Source organism: Python bivittatus, unplaced genomic scaffold, assembly GCF_059951505.1.
Source record: "Python bivittatus isolate LINGU-HERP-01145 unplaced genomic scaffold, Pbiv_v1 ctg000140_np1212, whole genome shotgun sequence".
NCBI lineage: Eukaryota > Metazoa > Chordata > Lepidosauria > Squamata > Pythonidae > Python > Python bivittatus.
Genome location: NW_028277043.1, coordinates 1,547,170 through 1,566,356, shown reverse-complemented (window position 1 = coordinate 1,566,356; position 19,187 = coordinate 1,547,170). Strand labels below are relative to the sequence as shown.

At 38.7% G+C, this 19,187-nt stretch overlaps 1 protein-coding gene across 3 annotated transcripts in view; it reads right to left on the bottom strand.

Annotated features, from left to right (window-relative positions):
- ADAMTS17 (ADAM metallopeptidase with thrombospondin type 1 motif 17) overlaps window positions 1-19,187 on the bottom strand; it is a 156,540-nt gene that overhangs the window by 96,534 nt on the left and 40,819 nt on the right. The gene's annotated exons all lie outside the window — the stretch shown is intronic.

Sequence of the window (19,187 nt, the reverse complement as noted above, 5' to 3'; positions counted from 1 at the left end):
CCATACTAGACAGGAGTAAAGTGGTTGCACTTTCTAAACTACATATAAGATCAAGCTTCTACTGCAACACTGAAAAGCAAACAGGTCTTCCAACTCCAAAAGCTTGTTTCCTTCTAAGGAAATGCTTGAGATGCTGTGCATGCATTATTGTGTCATATTGGCTGAGTTGATATATTGGTCTAAACCATGGATAAGTTTAATCATGGCTTGTTGAACCAATATGTTTGCAGTGGCTGGGTTTACACTGAGGCAAAGCCAAACTCAACAAAATGCATGTTTATGCTTAGCCTGATGCATAAGCTTAGTAATAACAATGACATTCAGCAATTATGAAAAAGATCATCTAATCCATAAGATATCCTGTATATCTGGTTTGGACAACTGACACCCTGGTACACATGTCTGCAGTGATGAAATACTGCAGTGATTTCCAGTGATGAAACAAATTGCATATGCCTGAAAGTTTCTGTGAAGATAACATCAGGAGAAATTATCTAAGTGACCCTGATCTTCTTAGAAGAGGTTAGAATGTAAGCATTCAAAGTATTTCACACATGTACATGTTCACCATGCAATGGTGTCCTAACCAAGCACAGGAAGAATTTATAATAGTTTATAGTGGGTCAACAACAGGTCATGAGAGGTAGTAGCCCCTAGTGGTCTTTTACTGGTCTTGAAAAAAGCTAAGCATGGTTCACCTGATGGTTAGTACAAATAGTCCCCAGACTATTAAGAATGCCCGGTTTACAGATGACCCATAGTTAAGAACGGAGCCTATTGTAGCAAAATTCAAGTTAAATACACCATGATTCGAGTTAAATACACAATGGTTCGAGTTCATTACACAATACTACTAATACAATATTATTCTGTTCTGGCTTACATACAAATTCAACTTATGGACAGACCTTGGGGAAGGAACTCATTCTGAAACTGGGGACTACCTGTACTCAAATGGGAAATCACGAAGATACACTTAGAGTTATAGGCTAGATTGGGAAGCTGAAAAAACATCTGGATGAAGGCAGGGGACAACTTTCATATTGTTGCCATGGAAGCTACATAGATGGGCTCATAAAGTCACCAGTTGGTGAGCTTGCCTCTGGGTTTTCCCCTTAACTTCATCAAGCACAGAGATTGCTTCCACTTAAACGATCAAGCTGAGGGCAATATATCAAACAGAGTGCTTGGAGTGTGGTTCTCATAATAGCCTGGCGATACCGCTGATTGTATCTGGTCAGGTTCATATTCAGTTCTTTGAGCACTGCTTGGGCTGAGGGACTCAGGTTCAGTTTTGAAGCTGGAAAGCTTCCTGCTATCTCTAGATGAAAAGTGGAAGAAATATTGAGTTATAGGCAGCTCTGGCAGTCAACCTTGAGACAGGAGCTGATGATCACCTTAAGTAGGGAGGATAAGATCATCATTGCCTCCTACACCACTCCTTTTGAGTCTTTCCTGGGTTAAATGCTTTGGAGTAGACATGGCCCACATGCAGCTTCCAGATCTGTTGGGACTGCAATACCCAGATATCCTAATCAGCATGGCCAAAAGTAAGCTGGGAATTCTGGGAGTTGCAAGCCCAACACATCTGCAAACTATAAAGTCAGGGAAAGCTGCTTCAGCAATTCTCCCCTGGGAGAGCTTCTAACTCCCATCTTTTCCATCCTCTGCATTACTGGATCTCCAGTTGCAGAAATCCCAACAAAACCATCATGCATGGGTGAATTAGTCCTGTAAGTCCACTCTGCATTGCAGCCAATTCTACCTGTATCCGAGCATGGCGGCATACTGTATACTTACACGCCTGTTTTGGCAAACTTTTTAGCAAGATCCGCAGATGACAAGAGGTAAAGGTGGTGCTGTGGACCAGAGAACATCTGGTTCTAACCCCTTGCTGATTTAAGACGTGCTTCCCCTTCCCCTCCTGTTGCATTGAATCCTGTGGTTTTCTGATGAAGCAGAAATAATTGGAGGTACTGCATAAATTAGGGAAAAGAAGTGGAGACAAAATTCTTTCCTTTGTGTAAATTTAAAGAAAGCTCTTCACGTTCGTGAAGGGTACGAGCTCCAGCAAGCCCTGCCACTCAAGAGCCTAATACAGAAGCAGGGCAGAAGGAAAGAAAGAAGGATAAGCAGAAAATGCCTGTCTCATTTTTACATCTGCCCTTTGCACAGCTGGATATTCATTATCCCATTAAAACAATATCTCCCATTCCTTCTCCAGACCTGACAGCGAGAGTTAATAAACACTGGGAATGTGGAATGACACAATGGCCCTCCAATTAGGGGCTTACCCAAAGCACAGGAAGTCAACATCTTAATGTTTATTCAGCTTTGATGTGCTAATGTCCACATTCCAAAAAAAAAAATCTCACCCTCTTAAAGTGCTGGAGATGAGGGGAGCTACTGCCTGCTAATTTTGCCACTTAGAATGCAAGTGAGAACAAAAACACACTTTCCTGCTTAATATTTTCAGTTATGATTCAAAACTACCTTTGGAGAATTTGACGGGCAGGATTCTTAACCGCAATGCAACCAGTACACCTGCCTTAAAAACTAGGGTCACAATTCTGATGATTTACCAATCAACACATTTTAATTCACACTTACATACCCAGGAAGAGGCTAATAATCGATTCTTCTAGTAATTTTTTTGTTTGTTTGTTGACTCCTGGCAACTGCCTGGACAAGTCCCTGCAGTTTTCTCGGCAAGATTTCAGAAGTGGTTTGCCATTGCCGCCTTCCTAGGGCTGAGACAGAGGGACTGGCCCAAGGTCACCCAGCTGGCTTTGTGCCTAAGGCAGGACTAGAGCTCATGGTCTCCAGGTTTCTAGTCCAGCACCTTCACCATTAGACCATTAGGGTCACCCGGTAATACCATACTTTTTTACGGGGGTAAAAGAAGTATGCCTTTATACAAAGCTTCATTTATTTATACAGTCCACATCTACAAGGACCAGAACAATTGCTAATTTGTGTGGCTTTATGGAGGCCAGCTATGATAGTTAAATGAAATATACGTGTTCAGAGTGTCTTTCAAGTGATGTGTTTTGTGGCTAAGGAATTTGTTTTGCTTAGGAGCATCTAGCTGAGCATTTCTGGAAACAAGATGCTGCTTTAAATGGAACTTTAAAACCTGTCAGATCCATGTTTTATTTTTTAAAATTTTTATTATTTATACTGATTGCCAGCAAATTAACCTCTGGTTTGCCTGGGTAAAATTAATCTTAAGCATTTATTCTGCAAGTATCAGTCACTAGCGTCACATAAATAAGATTTATTTACCCAATTTTGAATCAGTTTTGCCCTCCTTATAACGATTGTTCATTGTGGGTTCATGCATTTCCTAGTGCTGAGACATTTTGCTAAAAAAAGAAAACACCACTATTGGTTCAAACCACAACAGTTTTAAACTTGCTGCCATGAAGTCTGGGTTCCCAAATTCACAGATCAAAACTTGTTCTTTTTACCATTTTTTAAAGTGTATTCAGCCACCTGGGAGGAGAGCAGAAATGCACCTTAGCTCTATAACTCAAAAGAGAAAAATTATATTAAAAACAAAAAACAAAACTGTTGCCCTGCAAATTGCTTGAGGTTCCAAAATTCGCTAAGCATTGGGAAGTTTAAGATGAGCTCAGCCACTTTCTCCCTTTCCATTTTGTCGGATTTCCCTGCTAATTTGTTTGAACCATCTGAATCTCTATAGTATTTTGGATGGAGACAAAAAAGTAAATGCCGGGGAGCATAAAACTTTGATTGTTGTTGCTTTGAATCGTTTTTTTTTTAAAAGAGCAAACAACCAGAGGAAAAATGTAAAAAAGAAAAAAAAATGATACCAAGATATAATATCAGTGAGCGGACAAAGAAGTTTCAAAAGTTGTATAGCTAGTGCTCAGTATATTGTGAATGAAAAATTAACCATAAAAAACAACATATTTTTATTTTTAGAAAAAAGGAAAAGGATATTAAATATCTCTTTGAATCTCTGAGCTGGATGTCAACATCACCACTATTTTATTATTTAAAGATAAATCAGCTATCCCCCACCCCTTAAAAAAGAGAGAAACTACTAAAACATTATAAATATTTAATTTCTAACTTCCCCTCTGTTATACAATATTTACAAAACATTCAACATTTTCACGTATTTCTGATTTCAGTTCATTGGGCAATTCCTTTTCCCTTTAAAAACCATTCTCTATGGAAGCCATTCTTGCTTTAATTTGCTCACACTTCTGTTGTGAATATATGCTGTCAATTTTGCCACTGTTGCAAATTCTCCAAGTTTAAGTTCCCAATCTGATATTGGCAGTAGCAACTCTCTTCCAATATTATACAAAGTTTATTCTCACAGCTGTGAACATATATCTTAGTAAATTGTGATAGTTATTTGTTGAGATGGCTTGGAATGATGCCTAGTTTTTTTTAAAAAAAAAGTGGTTTCAATTCAAATTTGGTTCCTAAAATTCTCTGAGTAGTGCTGTGAATTTCTTTCCAGTACTTCTGAGGCTTTTTCTTTTTTTTTAACATGTTCACCACATTGGATAAAATGTTCCTTCTATATCATGGCATTTCAGCATTTATTACTATATGATTTGTCTATCTTGGCAAATGTTGAGAGAGTTCTATACCATCTACAAAACATTTAGTACCAATTAAGTACCATTAAGTTGTAACTTGGGGCTAATTATATAGATTTGTTCCATCATTCTTCCTATTGTTGTATTTGTGACTGTTTCTTTAAGGGTTTGTATTCATTTTATCATACAATTTTTTTATTTTTCTGTCTCCATATCATAGCTAAGTAGCAGTTCAGATATACACTCCTATAGGTGCGCTTGATTCTGCATGAATAATTCAAATTTTGTTATTTTTCTTAGAAGCCCTCCCTTGTTTTTCAGGCCAGTTTTTATTCTTCCAAAAATGTATGAGTACATCAACCATAGTATATTCCCTTTCAAAAGGGAGACTTAGACATGCAAAAGAGCATCATGGATGCTCAAGGGCAGGTATGTCTGTGGGGAATGGGGGGGGGGGGAGGAGATTAAAAAAAGCTAAAAAATGTCAGCTTTTATTGTGCAGTCACAACCACCATCTTGATTCTTTTGACCCCCTCCATCAGACATCCCTTCAAAGCCCACAGTGTTGATCACACATCTGGTAGATAACTCAAACATCAGCCTTCTCCAGTCTGGTGACTTCCACATGAATTTGCCAGAACTCCTGGTTGAACTTACATTCAGAACTTACATTCTCAAAACTGTCCAATGACTAGCTATGTCTTAATTATAGTTTCTTCACTAAGCAACAATGCCTGGATTCATATACTGTACTAGGTTATGAGTAGGGTGAAACAGAAAATTATGATTGTCTTTCACTGTTTATTGCAAGGATGAAATGGGATAACCTCATGCAGACAGAAGATGAACCTATCTGTGTACCCCAAAATGTCTGACCAGGGGTAGCTATTTGGTGAAAAGTCCCACAATAGTGAAAAGATGGCCTCAGAACAGGTATTCTGCACGATTGTGCAACAACCATGATAAATTAACACCTTCTCCCACTGCTGAAATCCAGTGACTTGCTTTGATAGTCAGACTTGGGTGGCACGTTTAAGTATCTTTAACAGGTTTTTGTTACTTACTTTTCATTACTGTACTTGGGGGAGCGGAATGCCAGAGAATTCTCTGAGTATTTCTTGACACTTTCCTTCCACAACCACCCATTTCAACAGCATGACTAAAGTCTTTGATCTCATTGTCCAGCCTCCTGTAACCTGGTCTACAAAAGCAACAGCAAGTGCAAATCATGAGTCCTCTGGACCAGTCTTGACATTTTCTCCTTCTAGAATCCTATGGTATAAATGAAATCAAGGGAGCCTCCTTCTCTCAGCAGCAGTAGTTCATTTTCGGAGAAGCTGCATGTACATTGTGTTGGCAAAGTATGGCTGGATTCTTTACTAGTTGGTCTTAAGCCAAGTTGGCCTGTTCCAGTGGAATGAACCAGAATGCCTGTATACTGCCCTGATGTTGCTGCAAAGCTTCCCAATTTAATCCCATTTCAGTTTAGAGAGTCAGCTATTCATCTTGCTTCACCTCCTCAAGTGATCAGCTGACACTTTCAGTGCCAAATAACCCCAAATATCAGATCCTGGGGAGACAGAAGATAGGGAAAGGGAGAGATAAAGACTGTTGCCTGCCCAGGAATATAATTTTATTTTACACAGAGTGCTGACATCTCTCTGCAGTCCTATCTGATCTGGAAAGAAAGGGCTGGCAGAGACCTCGACCTTGCTAACACTCCCTTTCAAAAAGTCTCTAATGTGAGTCAGTAAAAAATACATTCGACAGCTCTTAGAAAGAAATGGCAGCATAAAACAAAACTATGTAAATGAAAACTCTAAATTACATCTTGGCTCCGATGCAGAGACCACAGAAGAATGAGTAGGAGAACAACTTCAGCTCATTTATCTTGAGAATCTGCAACTCAAGAATCTTAATAGGCTTTAGAGACAAATGAGTTGATTGTCCTAAAGGCCAAGTTGCCTTTTATTCGCAAAGCAGTGTGTCTGACGTGGTTTCCCCCAGAAAGATGTGTTTTAATGTACTGGTGTGTGCTAAAGATACAGATAAGCCTTACGGATAAGCCTGGGGTTATCTTCAATATCTCCACATTCGCCTGCTGTACTCAGAAATAAATGCAACAGTTCAAACATTGTTTTCTTGTAAACAGTTATTGCTTTTCTAAATGACCGGTTACTGTCATGCATATACAACAGGTTGATTATTAAGGCTGGAATGTATAGCAGAATAACAAATCTTTTCAGGAACAGATACTGTCAGTCTAGGCATTCCCTAAAATTGCCCCCAATCTTTCAAGAGAAGCAGAATTTTTGAAAGATATCCTAGAAGGCTTTGCACAGAGATGAAACTGCCAAAATGTCATAACATTTAGTGATTTCAGAAGATTTCAAGTCAAATGTTAATTTGGAGGGCTCTCAGTGGTTCAGGACAGGGGTTCTTAATCCTTCTGTGCCACAGACCTTTTTGAGAGTCTAGTAAAACCTACGGACACCCCCCCCTTTTTTTTAAATGTATTTATAGGCCAATATACCAAGTTATAGATTATATTACAAAGGAAACCAATTATACTCAAATATAATTATTAAAATGTTTAATAATAGCAAATATGCAATATGTAATACATGTGCTTCTTTATTAATTCATTAAACTAATAGCAGGACAACACTCTTTTTTAGAGTATAATAATTTTAGATACAGATTTACAAACATGAACATTAACAAACAGTTTTGGAGTCTAGAGACCATAATTACTTTGTTGCCTCCCCACACTACTGAATGAAAAGTTAAATTGCAGTTAGAAATTAGTGAAAATAAAGTTATAATTTCTTTCCTATCCAAGTTCAGGGACACCCCCCCCCGCTGTAATAATTGTCCATGGGCAGAATCCTATGGTATTTGTCCATAAGTTGCAGACTTAATAATTGTCCATAAGTTGCAGACTTATTTCATTTTATAGTACTTTCTCAGCTTCTCCACAGTTATATATTTATTTTATTCTAATCTGGAAAAAAAGCTTAGTTTGTTACAGGGCAATTTATTAGGACTTACCATTTGAAAGTCACCTTGTGAGGCTATCCCTTCAAAAGGAGCCAAAGCTAAATAAATATCTGAGCTTTTGACAGGGATGGAGAGCTTCCAAATGCATATCGCAATGAAAGGGACTAATAAAACCTCTCTGACTTCAACAGGTTAGTTACACAAAGATGTGCAGAAACCTAATTCAAAAAACAATAGTTAAAAAAAGTGATTGGATAAGGAAATGCTATTCGGAGGGAAAAGCAGATATTCACAATTCTGGTCATGGCTTGAAGAACAGTCAGACTATAGTGCCTGTTCAGTCCCCCCTAAAAGAAATTGCCCCACAAATGTAAGTCAACAGCTGATACTCCATATCTGGCAAATGCATCTGGAAAACCTCCTTCAGATATCCTAAATAAGTGACAGAAGTCCAACAGTTAAGAGGAATCTGAATATGCATTTATTTCAGTGAATGGTCAGCTTGAATTTGTATTCCCCAACTGCTGATTTTAAATATATAACACTCAATAGCATCAGGTAGCTAAGCATCAGCTACACATAATACGTAGTTTAATCAATGCTTTCTTCTGAAATTTATGCCATTTCCACCAAATACACAGTACACATAACTTAATGGTATGCAAGATCCTGCACGTGTTCAATAGAGACGCATGCCACTTGTATAGCAATGCTTATTCTCAGATCAGTGTAGACAGGATTTCATTTATGCAACCTAATCATAAATAGATTATACTCAGAGTTTTACAAAGCATTGGGGTGTGTGGAATGGTCTCCGATCAGAATATCAACAGACGGTCTCTAGCAAATTACTAATACAATGCCAACATTAATAGTATAATGCCAACATGTAATTTATTTATTTATTTATATAACAAATTTGTCACTGCCCATCTTGTTGAAACAACTCTGGGCGGTTTACAAAATGGTTAACATTCCTTAATAAATTAGCCAGTTTGGTAAAGGGTACCCTCTGGAATATGACTATCCATGGATTATTGAACAAACCACTCTTGGTCAGGTTTACACAACGTACTTACTGTATACTCTCAATCAGTGTTTCTCAACATAGTACTTTACAGATTTCAACTTCCAGAATTCTCCAGTCAACAATGAAATTGCTTCAGTTGAAGTCTACCCATCTGAAAATTGCCAAGGGTTGGAAACACTGCTCTAAACCATGGCTTACAAACACAATAGCTCAGTTTATACAACACAGCGAGAAAGGAATCAAACAAATCACATAACGATTTAGCGCAGTGATGATCCCAGCCATTTGAATCTTTGGGGACTACTTCACCATCTTTAGCTTTTGGACTTAACTTTGCCATCGACAGTATCAGATCCACATCTTTGGCTAGTTGCTAAATCTGTACACAATTTGACATTCCGCCGAATGATGGGGGGAGTCAGCAGAATTGCAATTCCAAACACAATAGCTGCAAATTACCTCCCATATCGAAGAATAAGTGAGGCCAGTTCCTCAGAATAAGTGTGGGGAGGTGCTACTGTCTTTGAGTCTTGCTTTCAGGTTCCCTATCAACTCCTGATAAGTCACACAAAGACAGAATGTTGCCCTAAGCAGACAGACTGTTCACCTGATCAAACATGGCTTTTGCATTCTCTAAAATACTACCCATGACACAAAAATATCTATGTATCTGTGTCTCGGGCCTGCAAAGGCTCAAAACCTTTTAAAAGAATCTACTGGACCTTAAGTTACCAAAGCAATCTTAATCTGGAGATTTTTCCTGCACTATGCTCTAGTTCTAGCAGACTTCTTTTTTAAACCTTTGGTACAAGGCAGAAGTGACAAACTCCAGGAGTTGCTATTTTCTCCACAGAACATCCTGCTTCTAGCTCTAATATGCATAAGCTATTCTATCCACATCTGCCTCCAAACAGATTTCATGCCTCACACACCCAGTAGCAAGGCAGGAATCCAGAAATTTTTGTTGACATTTGTTTGGCTCATGGTCCCTAGCTGGACATCAGCTGAGAGTATGTCTCCAGCCAGTTCAGCTACATATGTGACTGTCTGCGTGCTTCCTGAGAAATGCAAAGGAATTGCTTTAAATTATGATGGGACTGAAACAGGCAATAGATATATCCCACATGCCAATATTCACTGAAAGACGCCACGTAGTGACTAAAACTTTTTATCCTGAAAGTCAGGTCTCCAGCCTTTGCTAAAATACCTCTGAAAAAGAGAACCACCCTCTTCCCAGGGCAGACAACAGGCAACAGACATGACCTTCATTATGGAAACTCCTATTTCATAGCATCTGTGCTCAGCTTCTTTTCAGAAAGGCCTCCAAGAAAAGCGGAGAAGAACGAATCTCCACTGTTACTGCAGAAATGCAATGAGGGGAAACAAACAGAAATTGACTCCAAACCCACAGGAGGGTGCAAATTAAGGTTACATTATAACAAGCCATAAAAGTCTCGTCTGTTCTTGACTTCGGTCTTCAGCTCAGGGACTCAGGATCATTGGGAGATGATACTCCCAGCTTCCACAGACCACATCCAAGGGCAGAGGAGATACACCTCACTCATGAAATACAGGCGGAGCAACTGTAAGCTACCTGTTTCTATTTCTCTTCCTGTAAGAACCTCCAAAACTTCAAATTGCCTGTTGTCAATTGAAGGAGCAAGTGAAAAGAATTCTCTGAGGACATCCCTCTGCCAAAGGAAGTCACTCCATCAAATGCTATTTAATGCAAGAACATCTGAAAGGAAGGGTCATCCTAGCCCAGACATTGAGGAGCTAATCTTCTTGACTCATAATCCCCTCCAAACTGGGTGCTGGGTTGGTGGGGGATGACTAGACTTCAGTTCTCAGCAACAGCTACACTGATCTGGAGAATTCTAGGAGTTGAAATCCACCCAGATTGGGGGAGGCTGGTTCAGTGCTTTCTTCTGCTTTCCTTCCATGCTGCCCCATCCTCTAACTCTTCAAAAACAGCTTGAAGTGGTCATTCTCTCTGCTGCCTACTCTTGACACTCTGAGAAAACCCTGAGTGACATTCCAGCATCCAATGGGAAAATACAAAAAAATGGCATTAACTCAGGGCCACCCACTGGCCATTATTTGTGGTTGGGCACCTGTGTATGTTTCTGTGATCTGTTAAGGCAATCTTCTATTCTGCTTTTTCAAACACATAAGCACTACGGGGGCTCAGGTTCTACAAGGAGGTGGGAAAGACTGAGGCTAGGAGTTAAGAGACCATAAGCAAGATGGAAGTGGCACTTACACTCCATGTGGAAGTGTCCTAAATCTGATAGCCCAGTTTATTTGTTTAATAATGAGATCTGCTTTGAGGTTCAATCGCCTAAAAGACAGGATAATCATTCTATTCCTCCCACAGGATATTAAGAGTTAGATACTGAACTTTCTGTGCTTGGCTGGATCAGAGGCAGCGTGGCTGGAAGGAGATTTCAGCAGGAAGCAGGAGAACCAATTCAAGTCACAACAAGACAGAAATGTCCCTAGGCAAACGGTTACAGCCTACAGACTGTTTAACTAGCTTCCGTCAATGATGAATTGGATTAAAGCAAGCTCTTCTGTATTTCAGTACTAAAATTTTGCTCTGGGGCTTTTTGCAGTTAGGCTGCCTATAGTAATCTTGCTAGAAATGGGCACGTCAATCTCTCTTCCCCCTAAAATCTTTCTGGAGAGGAAGAAAAAAGAAGAAAAAAATCCAGCTGTGTTTTGGAACGAGGTAACCAACTGAGCGTGCACGTTAGATGCCAGCAGACTCTTGGTTGTTCTGCTGCTTTTTGGAGCATCTGGCACAGTGTCATCCCACAAATGCATACCTACATATTTTCCCTCATTTTTGAGCCCAGTTCAGTCATTATGTAACCTTCAGGGCTACTTTGGCAATTCCATTCCCTAAACAGTCCATTCCAGGAAAGACACCTTGCCAAAATACAAATGCAACCTGCCTGGTGTAACTTTCCTCCAGCACAACTTCCAAGAAGGATTGGGGCTTTTGCAGAATCAGTGTTAATGTCTAGGTTAAGACAAGTTGAACCTCGAATGTACAGAGATTCTGGCAACCGTACACATTCATCATATATCATGGGAAATGTGTAGTCACATAATGAAGAGGGCGTTGTACACATTTTGCATAGACTCCCAAACACAAAAATTGCCAAGGCAGATAAATAGGGAATTTTGTGTAATACCTAGCCAATCTGCATAGCTTCCAAGAGATATGTGGTGTTTTGCATAGGCTGATAACTTAAGTGGGTGAATAAATCACATTGCTCAGGGAATATTCAGTCACTACACAATGTCAGAGCATGAGATCATTTAAGTGAGGTCTAAAAATGAAAACAACAATGCATCTGGTGGCCCCTTGAAGACTAAAAAACTTCATAAGCCAGGAATGAGCATTAAGTATCTGCAGACACCAGAGTACCATGTCACACTACCAAATGTCCACTAAAGCATCAATATTTTCCACAATTTTGTACTAGCACACAACGTGTGACAAGATTTAAGTGATCTTAATGAGATCTCATGAGAATCATCATTTTGGAAAGCTCCTGATTTCTGGCGTGAACTTTTATGGGCTACAGTCCATTTCATCAGATCTTTGAAGTATTATTGTGTTAAGTGTACAGCTTTGTGTGCATGCACAGATGTGAGTGTAGGTGCCATCACAAGGCAGAGGATTAGAAAACAGAGGAAAATGAAACATTATACCTCGTTTACACAGGGAATAAAACTTTATGCAATACCTCTGTTCTTTTCTCTGAGACCACAGTAAAACTGATTTGATTTGAGGATTAGAATTCTACTAGACCATCGAAAAAAATGTATTTTTGAATTATATTTGGTTCACGTTCAGGATGATTCCTCCTTAAAAGCAGTCCATTTTGTATTTCAAATAGTACAGAAGTTAGCATAAGTGTTCTGCATATGTCGAATGTATTTTTAATCCCAGCTTGTTAGCTTATTTCAGATTCACTGTCTAGATAGTGACATTTGAATACTCCCTGTTCATGAGGGCCTCCTGGTGCCAGTAAATGAGCATCAAGGAGTTAGAATTCGTAATGTAGTGTTAGGGAATTCATGCACATCAATGATTCTTAGAAATCATACCACCTCCAAACTGCTGGGGTTTAAAAATACAGCTAGAATGACAAAAAATGCAAGCCGGGTTGAGCTCCTCTAAGAATGTTTATGGGAGGGAATTTAATCAGCTTTACCCTCTCCTGTTAGGTTCCATTTGCTGCAAGATATGGGATTAGATGTAGGTCCTGAGGAGGCTATTCAGACCTTCTCCAAACAAACACCAATTGAAGCAAGGGGAAGGAGAAGGAGAAGACTGAGCTGAATTCTTGGGAAGTCTCTTCAGTGGGAATTTATGGCCAATGCTTCCCTTCTGTCCTCAGTTTGTATCTCTAGTCCCTGCAGGATTCAGGACAGAATATAGGTCCTATGATACTCTATCCAAATTCACAGACTGGCGCTTAGTTTTGTTAACTGAGCAATACAGGAAATCCCTAGGATGGAGGGATACACAATGCTCAGAAAATATTCAAAATTCTCTGCTTACCCAGTACAGGTGGTCCTCGCTTAACAACCACTCATTCAGCAACCATTCAAATTTGTGACGGTGCTGAACGAGTGGTACTTACGACTGGTCCTTATAGTTCTGGCCATTGCAGCATCCCCGTGGTCATGTGGTCGCCATTTGTGACCCTCTTTGCTGGCTTCCGGCAAGGAAAGTCAATGGGGAAGCCGGTAGGAGGCCGCAAATGGCAACGTTACATCCTTGCTTAACAACTCGTGGTGATTCGCTTAATAACAGCAGCCGGGAATTGCTGTTGCGAAGCAGCGCAGTCACGTGATCTCCAGCTTTATGACTGTTGCTTAGCTACGACAATTCCAGTTCCAATTGTCATTGTTAACAAAGGACTACCTGCAGTCTTTTGCCCCTATGCATATTGTGTTAGGCACAAATATCAGCTCTTTATGCACCATCTGTCAGCCTTATCAGATAGACCAGACAGGAAACACAACCAGATAAACTAATTCTACTTTATGTAAAACTACATTAACAGAATCTTGCAAGTCTGAAAGTACAATTCTCCTGCCATCACCTTTACAGCCCAAGAAACTAGGGAAGGTCCCTTCTTAGCCTCTTGCCCCACCCACTATGCAGCTGTGGGCTATGCTGCCTCTTATCTGACTGTTCCCTAGGCAGTGACTCTTGCCCCATTCTCCCAAGGTCTTTCCCACATACCATTACACCATCTCCACTCCATTCAGTCATGATATATACAAAGTGTTTCCCCAAGACACATAAAATGTCATTACTTTTGTTTCAGACCTAGTAGGAAGAAGAAGTATTTAAAAAACATCATGGTCATGTTTGTTTATGACTTACCCAAAAGTATGAATTAACTCTCCCTAATAATTACAGAAGAAATATAATGAAAGGTTCAAACAATTAATGGATGCTCCCAATAATTCCCCATGGTAAGTTAGTTCTCATTTTTATAAGTTATCGATAAAATTGAAGCTGAAAGATAGTAATCTGGTTCACATGTTGCATCAAGTCATGGCTTGTGTTGACAAAACAGTAACTGATTGGGCTCACATAATATGCTAAGCTGTAAGCCGTGTTTTAAGAAACCATAATGGCTCAGGACAATGACAGTGACTTGCATAAGATTACACAAATCATGGCTGAGCTGACTTGGAGAGTTCCTGATTTTCTGAACCATTTGATTACACTCTAACAGGGCTGTTTAAGACAGCAGACATAAAACAGCAGGCAATGAGAAATTTACATAAAACTGAAGATTATAAGGAATTTATTACTTAAAGAGGTATTCTTAAAAGCTCAGTTAAAGCTCACCTTTTCTATTATTAGAATAAACAGTGTAATTCAGTAAGTTGTATATTACATATAAAGATGTACTGTATACATGTCATGCTATTCCCTTTAAGGATAAGCAAGTTTATGCAAAAAAGGAGCAAGGTTGACTTTTTTAACTTCTGCAGTCAGAAATCTGCCAATTACCTTCCCAGGTAAGCTTAATAAAATAATCCCCATGTAGTTTTTGTATCCAGTGTTGCTACTTTTCCCTTTGTACAAGAACAATAAGAATATTCTTCCAATTGTCTGGCATAGATGCAGTTTTCACACACACACACTCACATTAAACAAGTCATGCTATCAGCAAACCACAGCAATACTGAACATTTCTCCAGGCATACCGTTTATACCTAGTCTTGCCATTTTTCAACACGCTCGCAGCATTTCCTTTTCATCCATTTTTTTCTTGGACAGTAACCTTAATAACATTTGCTTCCATTCCAATTTTTGGCATTTCTCATTCCCCTAGAAATATCTAAAATACTCCTTCCAGTCTGTCCTTATTTCCCTTTCACCCCAAATCATTTCATCATTTTTATTTTTAATTCCATTCACTCTGCTGGAGCCTCTTTCTTTAACCCTCTTCTCTCACTTCCAAAACAACTTTTTATTTCAGTCAAAATCACCTTGTATTTTCTCTGCCTCTGAACTGTTCCTTACTCTCGATTTTTTCTCTCAATGTAGGCTGTACAGCATGTTTCTCTCATCCTCATTTTCTTACATGTGTTTTTGTTCTTGTCCATAGCTTCATCATTCCATCAAGCATCCTTTTTCATTACTTCTCATTTCAAGTGTTTCAATAATTCCGCACACTGATGTGGCACATGGGAACTGAATTCTTTTCATTCGGTCCAAGCAGCTTCCATATCTTCTCTCTTTTCATCCACTTCCCATTCGTTTTGTGGAAGATTAATCTATCTTCTAATACGTCTTCATACAGGACTCATCTCTTCCTGCAGTTGCCTGATTTTGTTTCACTTCTTTCCTTTTCTTCCATGACCACTTTTTCCCAAGATCTATTCTTGATGCTACAAAGAACGGTTCCACCCATAGTCAGAATCTTTCAACAGCACGGTAATTGTCCCAATCTTTTATCATAAACAATTAAATCACTCATGGGAATACTTTTGCCATGAGTACATATGAATTGTCTTACACTGAAACCATGTATTTGAAACAGATGTCTTTCTAAGCAAATACTAACCAAACAATCATGATTCTCAATCATTCTTGGATCTCCAAGTGGCCCAATCACTTCTTTTGTGCTCTCTTGTCACATTCCCACCCATCCATTTGTGTCACCTAACAGAATAATTTTCCCTTGGTTCACATTCATTCTTAATGTTGTACTGTTCCCCCCCCCCTCCACAATTTATTCTCCAATTATTGTCATTCACTCAAGAGTAACATATAACTAGCAACAAATTATGGATTCTTATTTTCATGAGCATCCACACCAGCTCAGATGACACCACTGCATACTTTCTGGCACATGCTTTAGACCCTTTATTCATAATTAAACCTATGCATAAGAAAAATTCTATTGCACACAATCAGAATACCTTCATTCAGATCATATCCTTTTCTTTTCTCTTTGTTTCAAAGACATACAACAAATCTATTTTTGCTTCTTTCATTCCTTTGTTAATTAATTTCCTTTATCATTTTCTCTTCTTATATTTTAAGCCGTAATCTTTCATATGCCATAGTTATCATCAGATGGAATATTGCATATACTGGCATTGGTCAACTGAGACCTTCATACAATATTTTTAATAAGATAAAGATATAGACTAGGTTACCCACATACCTGTGCCACAAGGATCATTCCCTGCTAATGCTAAGGAACAAGACACATTTGGCCAGTAAGCCACTATTCCAACTAAATCCCAATTTTATTACATACATGCTCATGCTGTAGTATGCAAACTAAGATTTCTAAACTATAAACTACTTTGCAAGCCAACATACTCTTGATCGCACCCCATCAACCCAGGGATACATGTACTGTACTGATACATCCTTAGGATTCTTTCATTAAAGATACAAAATGTACATACACATTTATACCCAAAACTGGATTGCAAAACTTTTTGGTATTCATTTAAAATGACATGGCAATCAAAATGCTAATCTTCTCAAATCCAGCTCTTCTAAATATATAGAAAAGCCATTCACAGAAGCACAGTTCAACAGATGCCCCATTATGGGATGAATCCAATCCAGGCAGTGATCCCTAGATCTGTTTTGGATTGCTTCTTCCAGCAGACCTACACGTTTAACCAAGACAACATGATATTCTTGCCAAAACTTCCCAATATGGTCCTGAACAGGGGAAAAAAATCCTTTATATGATTCCCACTCTTGTTTTTACACTGAGATTGTATGAAGGTAACATTCCCCACCCCACCCCACAAAAAAACCCTTCACATTTTTTCAAGGGTTAGAGAAACTATGAAATGAGATTCTGGCTTCTAAGTGATAGCATGTGTCTTCCATCAAGACGGTTTTAGCACATGATTTGCTGAGCACATGCTAGTCTGTGGCCACATCTGGACTCAGGTACACAGTTTGAATGCTTATCCCATGGAAATATGGTTTCCACTGGATTTGTAGACAATAATGGTGTTGTGAGTCATTAGTTTCCATTCATAGAGCGAGGATTCAGATCAGCTCCAATAAATACTGAAAACAGAGAATGTATGTCTCAACTTTTCCTTGCTGCCTCACCATGTCCTGTCTTCTCTGATTATCCCTCCACATCCAAGATAAAATATTAATAAAATATAACAGGCTATTTTTCACAGGAGCTAAAGCTGAATGGCTACAACTCTGTATAATCTGAGACCATAAAAGGACCTTACCAGAAGTATTCCAACCCAATTCTGATGTTACCCAAAAAGTTCTGAATTCAAAGTGTCATATTCTCTTCTGGGCAATCAAAAGAGTTCATTCTGATGTCAGAACACTTCCGGTAAGGCTGGAACAACAAAGAATTGCTTCCAGGAAGTTTGGAATTGCCTAAGGATCAGATCGTTTCACCCTCCAAATATGTTGGACACCTCTATTTATCAGCCTTCTCCTTCTGCTCCTGCCCTAAGCAGCTCTCGTTATACTGTCCCATTCACCTCACAGTATCCACACATACAATAGAGGCAAAGACAGTGAGAGAAGTTCTCGGTATTTAGATTCTGTAAAAGCATCATAACGTGCCACCATGTAGTATGAGAACTAGTCTTCAAGATGAATGAGTCACCATCATTATTATACCTTTTATAATAGGGGAACATCAGAAAAGGTCTCCTAAAACTTTGCTCAGCAGGTGCAAAGAACTATAAACTAAAATTCAACACTTGAAAAACTTCCTAAGGAAATTGTGCCAATTCAAACCAAAACATACTGCATTTGATGGAATATGTCCTTAACTACTTAGCTTGTCGCTTATTAAATATTTAGTTTGAATGTTTGCAAATGAAAGCCTAATGTCTGAACATCCAAGGCTATAATCCTACATACATACATACAATAATGTATTTACGCTACTATTTTAAACAACATTGTGAAAATGAGTAAGAAGAAGTAAGACAAAGAAATCACAGGGTTGTTGTTGTGGGGAAAATAGGAAGAGGAAGGAATATATGGTATGTTTGCCATCTTGAGTTATTTCTAAAAATAATAAAGGTGGAGTAATAAATCTAAAACAAATAAAAATAAAGGCATGAGATATGACAAGGAAATATAGTTAAGTCTAGTTTATATCAACACCATTCAGTAGATCTTTCTGTCTTTACAAACAATCCTTGCTTCCACCACATCCTTTCACAAATTCCTATTTTGCTATACTGTAACTATGTATGTTGTAATCCTGAACACATTTATTAGGGTGTAATAGGATATAAACCCCACTGGACTCAGTCTTATTTCCAACATTTCCATGGCTGTAATGGTAAGCAAGATGAAAAAGTTAAATAATGATATGGGCAGCTTCCAATCAATTACCTTGTATTTTCCAAAAACAATCCTATTTTGATCTTTGTAATCTTTGACATTAAGTATTCATTTACAGTGACCATGAGGTCAAGGTGGTCAAAACTGATCATGTGCTGGTTGTCAGAACATTCTATCTCTGTGACAATTCAGTCATCTAGGATCTAAATTGCTTATAAGTACTCTGTTCAAGCAATCAGACTGTAGACACAGGAGCACGTGGGCCACCTCCAGCCTTCTAACATATACCAGTTCTAAGCTTTGCAAATACAACATGAAAATCTAAAGAGAGATTCCAAGAGAATTTGGTTGAACATTCTGAGAAACCTCTCCCAGCCAGAAATCCTGATAATGCAAAATTCATGATTGCAAGATCATTTCCACACTTGTTGAATACCTACATACATACATACATACATACATACCTACATACATATATAAACTGCCTTCTAGCTTTCATGAGCAATGCTTGGTTCCCAGACTGATAAAGATTTGAGAAATGTTTATGTAAATAGCTCCAAGCTTCTCCATTATCAGTGAAAAGACCCATCTCCTTGCAGGAGTGCAAGAAGGGCATCAGAAAGAAAGTGAAAAAAGACTCCACCCAAATATACATGAGAGATATTGGTTCTAAATTGAAATTAGTTCAGTTGCTGGAATTCTTGGAACCCCATCCTCTTCA